The sequence below is a fragment of the Propithecus coquereli genome, unplaced genomic scaffold, assembly GCF_000956105.1.
Source record: "Propithecus coquereli isolate 6110/MARCELLA unplaced genomic scaffold, Pcoq_1.0 Scaffold55, whole genome shotgun sequence".
NCBI lineage: Eukaryota > Metazoa > Chordata > Mammalia > Primates > Indriidae > Propithecus > Propithecus coquereli.
Window position 1 is genome coordinate 5864222 of NW_012151396.1, and position 9704 is coordinate 5873925.

Sequence of the window (9704 nt, forward strand, 5' to 3'; positions counted from 1 at the left end):
CCAATCCCATCGCCCCTTGCGTTCACGTTTTCTCCTGTTTCCACTGTAAAGAGTGACCGCTGTGAGGTGATGGCGAGATTTGACTTCCCCATCCCTTATAAGTGAATTGAGGTTCTTTGTTAAGTACAACGATCTATCACTATTGCAGGAAAAGTTCCATTTGCCAGGAAAAGGACCATGCCCCTCTGCCGTTTACAAGCATCTTACACTTTGGGGAATTTCGGCATAGAAGGCTATTTAAGCAAGCGCTTCTATTGCTTTTAGGATGTGAAGTAATAAACAACAGCTGTGATTATTTAAATACTGAAGTGGAACTGAATCAGTTTAATTAATCACCAAAGACATCTATTGCAAATAAGCTGCAAAAGCAAAGGGATTATTGTGATTATTCAAAACAGGGGAAAACAGAGAATGTTGTTCTTAACTTCTTTGGGAGTGGTTTGAAAATATAGATCTATGTGCCCTTCTCGTTTGCCCTGGTTATTTATTGCACATATTTCAGGAAAATGCAAAATGCAATCAGAGACATAAAGAGGGTAATAATGTGTGCACATCATAAGACTTTTCTACAAGGCAGAGATTTCCTTGCTCCATAATTCAAAATGAAGAATGGAGATGACTCGTCCTGGGGAGGATATTGAGAAAAATTATGACGATTTGTTAAACTGGTGGAGGATGGAGACGAGAGAAAAAAGGAACCTCTCACTGACAAGATACTCTTTAGAGACAGTGTCTCGTAGGAAGACAGCCTCTGTGTGAGGACTGGCCTCAGAGGTAGGACTGACGGATAAACTTGAATTTGGGGGAAAAGACGTTATTTGTTGTTTATCTGAAATTCAAATTTAACCAAGTGTCTTGTATATTTCTTTGCCATACCTGGAAACACTCCTTAGAGGTCACTGCGTCCAACTGAATGATCACGTTTACTGAAAGAGCATGATGCTTAAGCATTTCAGCAAGTTCCAAAAATAACACTGACCACAAAACAGTACGAAGAGAAATATCACATGTCCCTGGGGAGGTCAGTGAAGGGACCCTGCTGGAGTGACTTGATCACCTCGTATCTCTCTGAGAGTCAGGGAAGGGGGCTTCCACCTGATGCAGGGGGCCTGGGAGGTATTTTCTTCTTATCCCTTCATGCTCTAACCTCCATAAAATGCAACCCATTTGCAAAAAGTTAGACCCAGAGTATTTGGCCCCATGCCCCTGTGAGAGACAAGCAGGAAAATACATAGCAAAAGAGAACGTAAGGCCCCCAGGGCGGCTCATAAGCTGAGAAAACGAGAGGAAGCTGGTGGACGGAGAAAAGTACTGCACCTCCAGGCATTTCCAAAGAAGGACTGGGCTGCAGGGAGTGCAGGCGAAAGTGCTGTCTGTGAAGGGAGAGCGGGCAGTTTGCCGCGGAAGAATGCACAGGGAACGGCAATTCCCCTCTACCTCCAGGCGCGTAAGGGAAGGGAACTGGAGGATGATGACTGGTCTCCATGACTCTCTCACGGCTCTTCCACGACTCTCAGTCTGAGGTCACAACCACAGCCCAGTGCTAATGGTTATAGGCCAGTGGATGTCTAGAGGCTACGTGAGGGAAAGCAACGGCTCACAGCAGATGCAGCCAAAGCCCCCACACTGAGCTGGGGCCCACCTATCTACAAAACTCCACTATGTGACCAGGGAATGCAGTGATGTTTGGAGACGGGCTGCTGGAACTCACAGGAAAAGTCAGTGGTGGCTGATGTTTAAGTTTGTTTAATTAAACCAACTTCTGCTTCAGGAAATTGCTGAACAAACATTGGAAATAGACTCCTTGCCATAAAAATCCCAGTATTTGTTAAGGGATCGTGTGGTCACTGAACTCAAACCCAGCCCTGCCCTGACACTCTACAAGCAATACTAGGTCTCGCTGTGGCACATTCTCTAGGGCTCCTTGATCCAGACATTGCCAAACATCCCGGACGCCTGGAGACGGGCCCCGCCCCAGCCCCACGGCAACCTCCCACCTTGCTCAACACGGGACAGCCAGGTGCCAGCAGTGCAAGCTGGTAACACAACTCGTCTTAATAGAGTCACAGTCGGGGGTGGGGGGGAAGTGAACATAAATTATGTAAAGACAGGTAGCTTGACTTTATTTGATGAAGGAAAAACAAGGAACGTGCCTATAAGAGAAAGTGCAACAAGTGACCGATCCCGTGGACCTTACATAGAAAAATGCAGCACGGTTTGAGGCCGAGTCTCCCAGCCTTGACTTGTAACTTATCAACAGGATCATCCTTGACAAGTCTGGGATTCTTTGGCCCTATCCAATACAAGAAAAGGCGTTGTTCTAGCCCTGGCCACCGTTAAATGATGTGCAGTCTCCATTCTTCCACGTGTGCTGGTGAACGCCCGGCGTGCGTGAAGGCCAGGCTCCTCGGCCCACGCCCCCCATAATCTGTGCAGGTCAGGCCAGCCGGCCAGCTGAAACGCCCACTGGAGAGGCACCATCTCAAGCCTGCTCGTTGCAAATTGCTCACAGGGCACAGATCCGTTAGGCCAGAGACACCTTGGACAGGTGCCACATCTGTGCTGCAGATTCGGGGAAAATTAGGACAGAAGTAATCCTAAGAAATGATTGCAGCAATTGCAGTCGCATTAGAACGCTGAGAGCACTGCGCTCCCCTCCCTCCTTTCTGAATGTGGTCATTATGCAGCTAATGGTCTCATTAGGAGAGTCATGTAGGCCCAGATTGTGCCTTCCTGGCGTCAAGATCTGTGGATTTCCAAAACCGCAACTTTCCAGAGTCTGACTCAGTTTTGAATGTAGAGAAAGTAGCACGCAGTGGAGGCATAGAAGTTGCAGGGGAAGCTCAGGGCATCGCGCATCTTCAGCGACAGTCCCTGTAACCTTGAAAGAATCAGCAAATCCTGCATCCCTCATGCCATATTGCTGCAGGGCCATGACTCAGTAAGCCATGCAGTTAGAGATGCATCCTCCTGGGAAGGTGTTGGGCGAAGCATCCATCATGTTCGCTCTTTCAGCCTGTTCCAAGGAGAGGGCCTCGGAGAGCCGTGGAAACCGCTTCCCGCGCCGATTAGGCTTCCATCTCGTGGCGAGGCGGCAGCTGTCACCTCGCACTGGCCAAGCCCCCACGTGCAGGCCTAGGGAAAGGTGGGTGCACGGACACCTGCCTGCGCAGAGGAGAGGGGACAAAGAGCCCGCTCCGCCCTCCGTATAAAGCAGCTTCAGCTCAGCTTCTCGGGGCTTCAACGCCACGTCCGGCACAGGGAGGCGGCAGTGCCCGGAGGCCTGGCTGGCAGGGCTCACGGGCCGTTCAATGAGACTCGGGTGTTCGTGCAGAATTGTAGACAGCAAACCCGCTGAGTGAACCCACTTTCTTCTAAAAACAACGTATTCACAGGATTTTAAAAAGTCAAACAAAACAAAATGAAGAGGAAAAGTATATTTTACCCCTTCTCCTTGGCCCCATTTCTTGAAGATAAGTTACTATTTTTTGTGTGTTTTTTCAAATTTTTCTATGCTGTCCAAGTATACACACACAAAAACACACACACATATAAATACATAATTAATAGATCCTTGCTTTTTATAATAATGGCACCATATCATAAATACTACTCTGTAATTTTTGTCACTGAATATTTCTTGAACGTCATTTGAGATATATCAATATATAGGCGATATGCCAGTAAATATAAACAAACAGAATGAACCCATTTGAGTAGCTGCCCTGTGTTCCATTGTACAGATACGCTCTCATTCATATAACCAGTCCCCTCATGGTGCACAGGTAGGGTGTTTCTAGGGTTTTTTTCTTACCAACAATGCTGCAATAAAAAAAAATCTTTACACATACACCTTTGACTATCTGGCAAGCATGTGTACAGGTTAAATTCCTAGTCCTGGAATTGCTGGGTCAAAGGATATATGCCTTTTAAATGATGTTATATTTGCCCAATTGCTCTCCAAAAGGGTCACACCAATTCATTCACACCCTTATGATGATGGGTGAGTTCGCTCTCTAAGGGATGTCTCTTCCACAGCTAATGCAAAGCGTCTGCATCAATAAAATGTAAAATAAAAGCATCGAGAAAGTTCACAATCAAATCTATTCCAGCCAATAACGCTTGGCTAGATTCCTGATTCTAAGCTTACATCAGACAAGCTCTAAACAGAAATAACCCAAGACAAATTGTAACACTTGGTCGGTGAGAGCCAGGGAAGGAGAGTGGTCTTGTGGGTAAATTTCACAGTGTGTTTGTCCCGCTGGGCTCCTGCAGAGATTTTTATGCTTTGTCATCCGATGGTTGTATGCCACGGGCTGGATGGCCCGATTATTTCACACCTAAAGACACTTATTTACTGGGAGAACAACGCTATCCACTGAATATTATTGAGCATCCCAAATATGCCCACCCTGCTCATCAGTCCATTACCAGGGAGATAATATCTGGCATGAAAAGTTTTTGCAATCTTAAGTCTAAAACCAAACAGGACAGAGATCTCCCGGGGAAGGTTGCTTTCAAACACGTGAATGAATAGACTAGAAAATGGTTTTGGTATTTGTTCTTTCATTGTCATTCTTAACTTTTATATTTTGCCCTCAGGAAAGTAGTAACTAGCCTAAAATAAAAAATAAAATGAAATAAACTCATGCCCAAATTTGAATCAAGTCTCTCCCCTCCTAATGTGTTTAACTAGAAACGTAATTGGTTTTGTGCTGGGCAGATAGGAGGCCGTTAGGCTGATATTTCATTCCTAAGAAAGTTGTCAAAAAAGGCAAACAGTCATTACTTATCCCCAGGCCCATCAAGAGCCCGGTTATTTATTTCTTCAATCGTTTATGAAGCCAAATGCAAATGCTCTCTTCAGTCGCTCCCTCTAGCGGATCACGCGCGCAATCGCAGCTCCGATTGCTCCCTGGAGCGAGAGTCCGGGTGGCAGGAAAGAAATCTTTATCAGTGTAATAATTAATGACATCATTTATTTAATTTTGATAAATGTTTAATAATAAAAGTTACAAGCTCAGGTTGAAAAAATACCACCATGAAGATGCATTTGTATTTCCCTTGGAGAGAAGAAAAATGTTGTTGTCAAGATAAGAAGAAAAAAAGACAGTCTTAAGCTTGTGTGGTAACCAAAGTTCCCCAAGGCATCAATCAAGAATGTCATCAGAAAATGAATATAAGATAGTTGGCATGGTAACTGGGATATTGAGAAAGTCTTTTGTTGTCTGTGTTCACGTTCATTTAGAACTCGGGCATCATCATCCCAAGCAAGTGGAGGGAGCAGGGGGAAATGCTAATTAATAAAATGCCATCCAAATATTACGTATTATATAGCCGCCGTCGTTCCTGCTAGCTCTACAGATGATTGGATAATCGCCTTGGTTTCTAATGATACTGTTATCATTGCTGCTATTCCACAGCCAACCGTGTCCCCCATTGTCTCAGAGCATCACAAAACAGGAGAGTTTGATAAACTCAAGCTACACGGCAGAAGCAACAGGCTACCTTCCACTTAGAAGTCCTAGCACCGCGCATCGTGATGAGCTTCAAGCTTTAAGCACACAAGCAATCAAGCGTGCGCGGCAGGCGTCTAATGATTCCCACAAATGGAAGTTTAATCAAACGCGCTACTCCTGCCTGGAGTGAACTCGTCTGTGATTCACAAATCAAACTTTACCCAAAAAAGTATTTCAACCTGGTGCGGCCAGACCTTCACTCTCCTGCCCAGGCAAAGCAATGTCCCCATCAACACGGGATTACCGCCTAGGAAGCTATTTTAACCAGGTGGCTGGAATCAGCCCCAAAATCAACACAAGGGTGGCCAACAGAAACTCCAAGTAAAAAGGAAGTGGAAAGTATCTTCCATGGCTGTTTCTGGCACAAAAGAATCATGGCCAATAGCAGAGTCAAATCAACTCAGCATCAGTTCTGACGGAAAACAGTCCTGTTTCAAAAAGATACACTCGACAAGCAAAGGGGTATTGGACACCTGGCCCATTTCATCAGGTCACGGATACAGCCACGCTGTGCTTCTGTGGGCCAGTTACCGGGCAGGATGGAAGAAGACTTCTGTGTGTTTGTCAAACGTTTGTGGACCCGCCTCTGCTAAACCAAAAAAGAAAAAAAAAGAAGAGGATCAGAAGATTTTTAGACAAACACATGTAACATAAATGACCATGCTGGTATTTTTGTGTTATTTAAACTGGAGGTTCTGAGGGATCATGTGACTAAGTATTCGTGCCCGTAGGTAAAATAATAAGACAACCAGAGAACATCACTCAGAGAAGCCCTGGATCGCTGCGTCGGTCTGCGCCTGCTGCCCTGACAAAGGCTCTAGACCGGAGGCCGAACAACAGCAGTGTGTTTTCCCACAGTTCCAGCAGCTGGAAATCTGAGATCAAGGGGTTGGCAGGCTGGTTTCTCCTGGGGCCTCTCTCCTTGGCTGTAGACGTCCGTCCTCTCCCCGTGTCATCACATGATCGTCCCTCTGTGTGTGTCTGTGTCCAATCTCCTCTTCTGATAAGGACACCAGTCCCCTGGATTAGGACCCACTCTAATGGCCTCAATTTACCCTACTCGCCCATTGGAAGGCCCTGTCTCCAAATACAGTCACCCTCTGAGGTTAAGGCAATGAGAATTTCATATGAATTTGGGGGGGTGCAAAATTCAGCCCCAAAAGTTACATATATGCCCTGGGACCTGAGGAAATGGGGGAGCTAATTGAAGAAACCACAGAAGAAGATCCCTCCTAGGAAATGCGGAGTGTAGGCCGAGATGATCTTTCCCGAAGAGGTCCCAGACAGGAGGCTCCTGGAGTCTGGTAGGGGCCGTCCTCACACCCCACCCCAGCGCCGCGCAGGAAGCGGGTGAGAGGACGGCGTGCCGATGCCAGTGCAGCCTGGGAGAAGGGGGCTCAGAGACCCCCCCAGAGCCAAGGGCCTTCTAGACCCCACAGGAGCCGGAGCCGCCCTCTGCCGGTAGCACCGGGCCTCCCCCCACTCTCCCCACCCCACCACTCGTCGGGAAAATATAATTAAAAACAAAATCCTTTCCCAACCCAGAAATCCTCAATACCAATGTAGTAGAGAAAGAAAACACTTCCATTATTGAGTACACATTGAACCAGAAAGTGACACGCTGCGTAGGCAACCCCCGAGAGATTGCAAACACAGGAAGGAATCTCGCCCTTTGATACAGCCAGGCAGCTACAACCCATCCCATGCGTGTTATCCAGAGAAACAGCATCACGTGTCACACACAGCTGACGCTAACTTCACCTGGTAATTGGGGTGACCATCTGTGCTGGCTAATTGGTTTTATGCAGAGGAGAAACACACCGAACACATCTTTATGACAGGAGGTGGTTTTGCAACTCGGAGCCAAGTGCCTCCGCAGTTAGGCCCCCGTGCTCGCCAGAAACAGGAGACAGGGCACCATCTCCCTTGAAGTTTACATTGCATTACATTGCAAAGAGAGCGCTCCCAGGTTCCTGAGAAAGACATTCCTGGGTCATAGAGCTGACAGAAGACCTATCTAGTCTTCAAAAGGATTTATATACATTTCAAAGAGAGGAGAAAGTTCTTAGAATTACCTGTTTTCTAACGTAAATAAGCTGGAAAAAGGAAGGGAGGGAAATCTCTTCCCTCATCTCCAGCAGGTGCTGCAGTGGCCGGATCAGCAGGTGGCAGTCCCCGCTGAGCCCACAGAGGAGGGAGAAGCCGGCATGGGGCTGGAAGAGCTGAGCTGCCCAGGGACCACTCTGTGTTCAGAGCAGTGAGCAAAGTGGTTAAAGCTACTCAATCCAGGGATGCTGGATCAAATTGACCTTATGGGAGTGGTTTGGCTGTTGTTTTATCCCAGCTTTAAACAGGCACTGGGGTGTTCCGGGTTGCCACGCCAGCCTGGCCCACCTGGTCCCCGCTCTCCCCATGCCTGCTCTGGGCCCCTTATCATGTGAGCACCGCACAGCTCCCCCTCCCCAGGGCAGACAGCAAGACATAAAAGAGAGAAACCAGCTCAGCTTCCTCAAGGAAATCAGAAATTGACAAATGGGATGTGTTACACAAAGAAATTGGGTGGGAATTGCGTGTTATTTTGAAATTGAAGAGGGAGCTTTTGTGGATCACAAAGCCAGCTTTCAATACAAGCTTGTTGAGGGCTTGCATGGGTGTTTAATGTCTCACTCTCCAGACAAAACCCCAGACCCTAAATGCCTCTTCTAAAACGGCCATTGCCAGTTTTTGAGGATGTTTTAAATAGAAATCACAACTTCCAATTTATTTTGTGGAATGTATGAAAACTGTTTGAAAAAAAAAATAGTTGGTAAGTTCCTAACAACACAGAGAGAAAATACTTGCTGGCCCTGTTCCTAGCAAAGTTCCAACCTGTTTGTCTCAGAGCCCACTGAGTGTGTTAAGGCAAAGCCTTTGAAAAAGACTCCACACCACAGCTGGGAGACGCCGTAGAAGACCTGGCCAAGAGCAGGGGCCTCACACCAGCTGGTCGTGGGTTCGAGACCCCAGCTATCCCCTGAGTGACCCCACGGCCAAGGTCTCAGTGGCTTACTTGTTCTCGGATTCTAAGAGCTCAACTGTAAATCAAGATGACAACACAAATCATGAGGTTCTTGGAAGGACAGAGTAAAATTACATAAAATATTATATGAATTATAGATTATATTAATAACAGAAGGGTGCCCGGCAAATAGTAACTGCTCAATTGGTAAATGGTGGGTATAATTGAAATTGCAAATACCCAGCCATGTGGTAAAACTCTAGTACGATCATATTAAAGACATAAATGAACATTTTTTTGAAGATGTGTTCATTTATCCAAAGCTCACTGCAATGCAGTCTGCACAGATGCTAAACTCACATTCTACAAAAGCCCTAGCTGAAATACTTTGAAGCTGGAGTTTGTTTTCATCTGTCCAGAAAGTGCTTTTTTCTGCATTTGCAAATGAAATCTCACAGTTTTCTTCTTTTTCCTCTGTTCATGTTTACTCATTCAAATAGCCACCATATTATGCTCCCTTTTTTGGAATAATCTCATAAATTCATAAATATCAACATAACCTCATCTTCAAAACATAGAGCACAAAGTTTCAGTTAAACAGGAAAAAGAAGTTTTAGCAATTTATCACACAACAAGGTTATTGTAGTCAACAATAACATATTGTATATTTCAAAGTGGCTACAAGAGTAGATTTTAAACGTTCTCAACTCAAAAAAATGGGAAGCAGGTGAAGTGGTGAGCATGTTGATTAGCTTGATCAAATCATCATACAATGTATACCTGTATCAAAACATCACTTTGTACTCTATAAACATATACAATTATTACTTGTCAATTAAAAACTTTAAAAAAATGAATTGAGATCAACATGGACACCTAAGAACCGGGTGAGAAAGAAAGGGGGCATGATGAAAGGAAAATCCCATCTATTCCCAAACCGTCTCATGGGTTCCTGCACCTCCATGGGATGCTGAGCCCTGGGGACTGAATGATGCCGAGGAAAATTCTCAACATACAGTTGTGACTCCGACTTCTGGCACCGGCTCTGCATAAACGCTCCTCATTTCCTGCCCTCCCGTGGACTTTGACATGAGCAGGAAAATCACCAAAGATCACGGGGAGCTGGTTTCAACGTGGCAGCAGGAGGCATTCAGAGGCGGTCTCTCCGCACCTCCCACACAAATCCC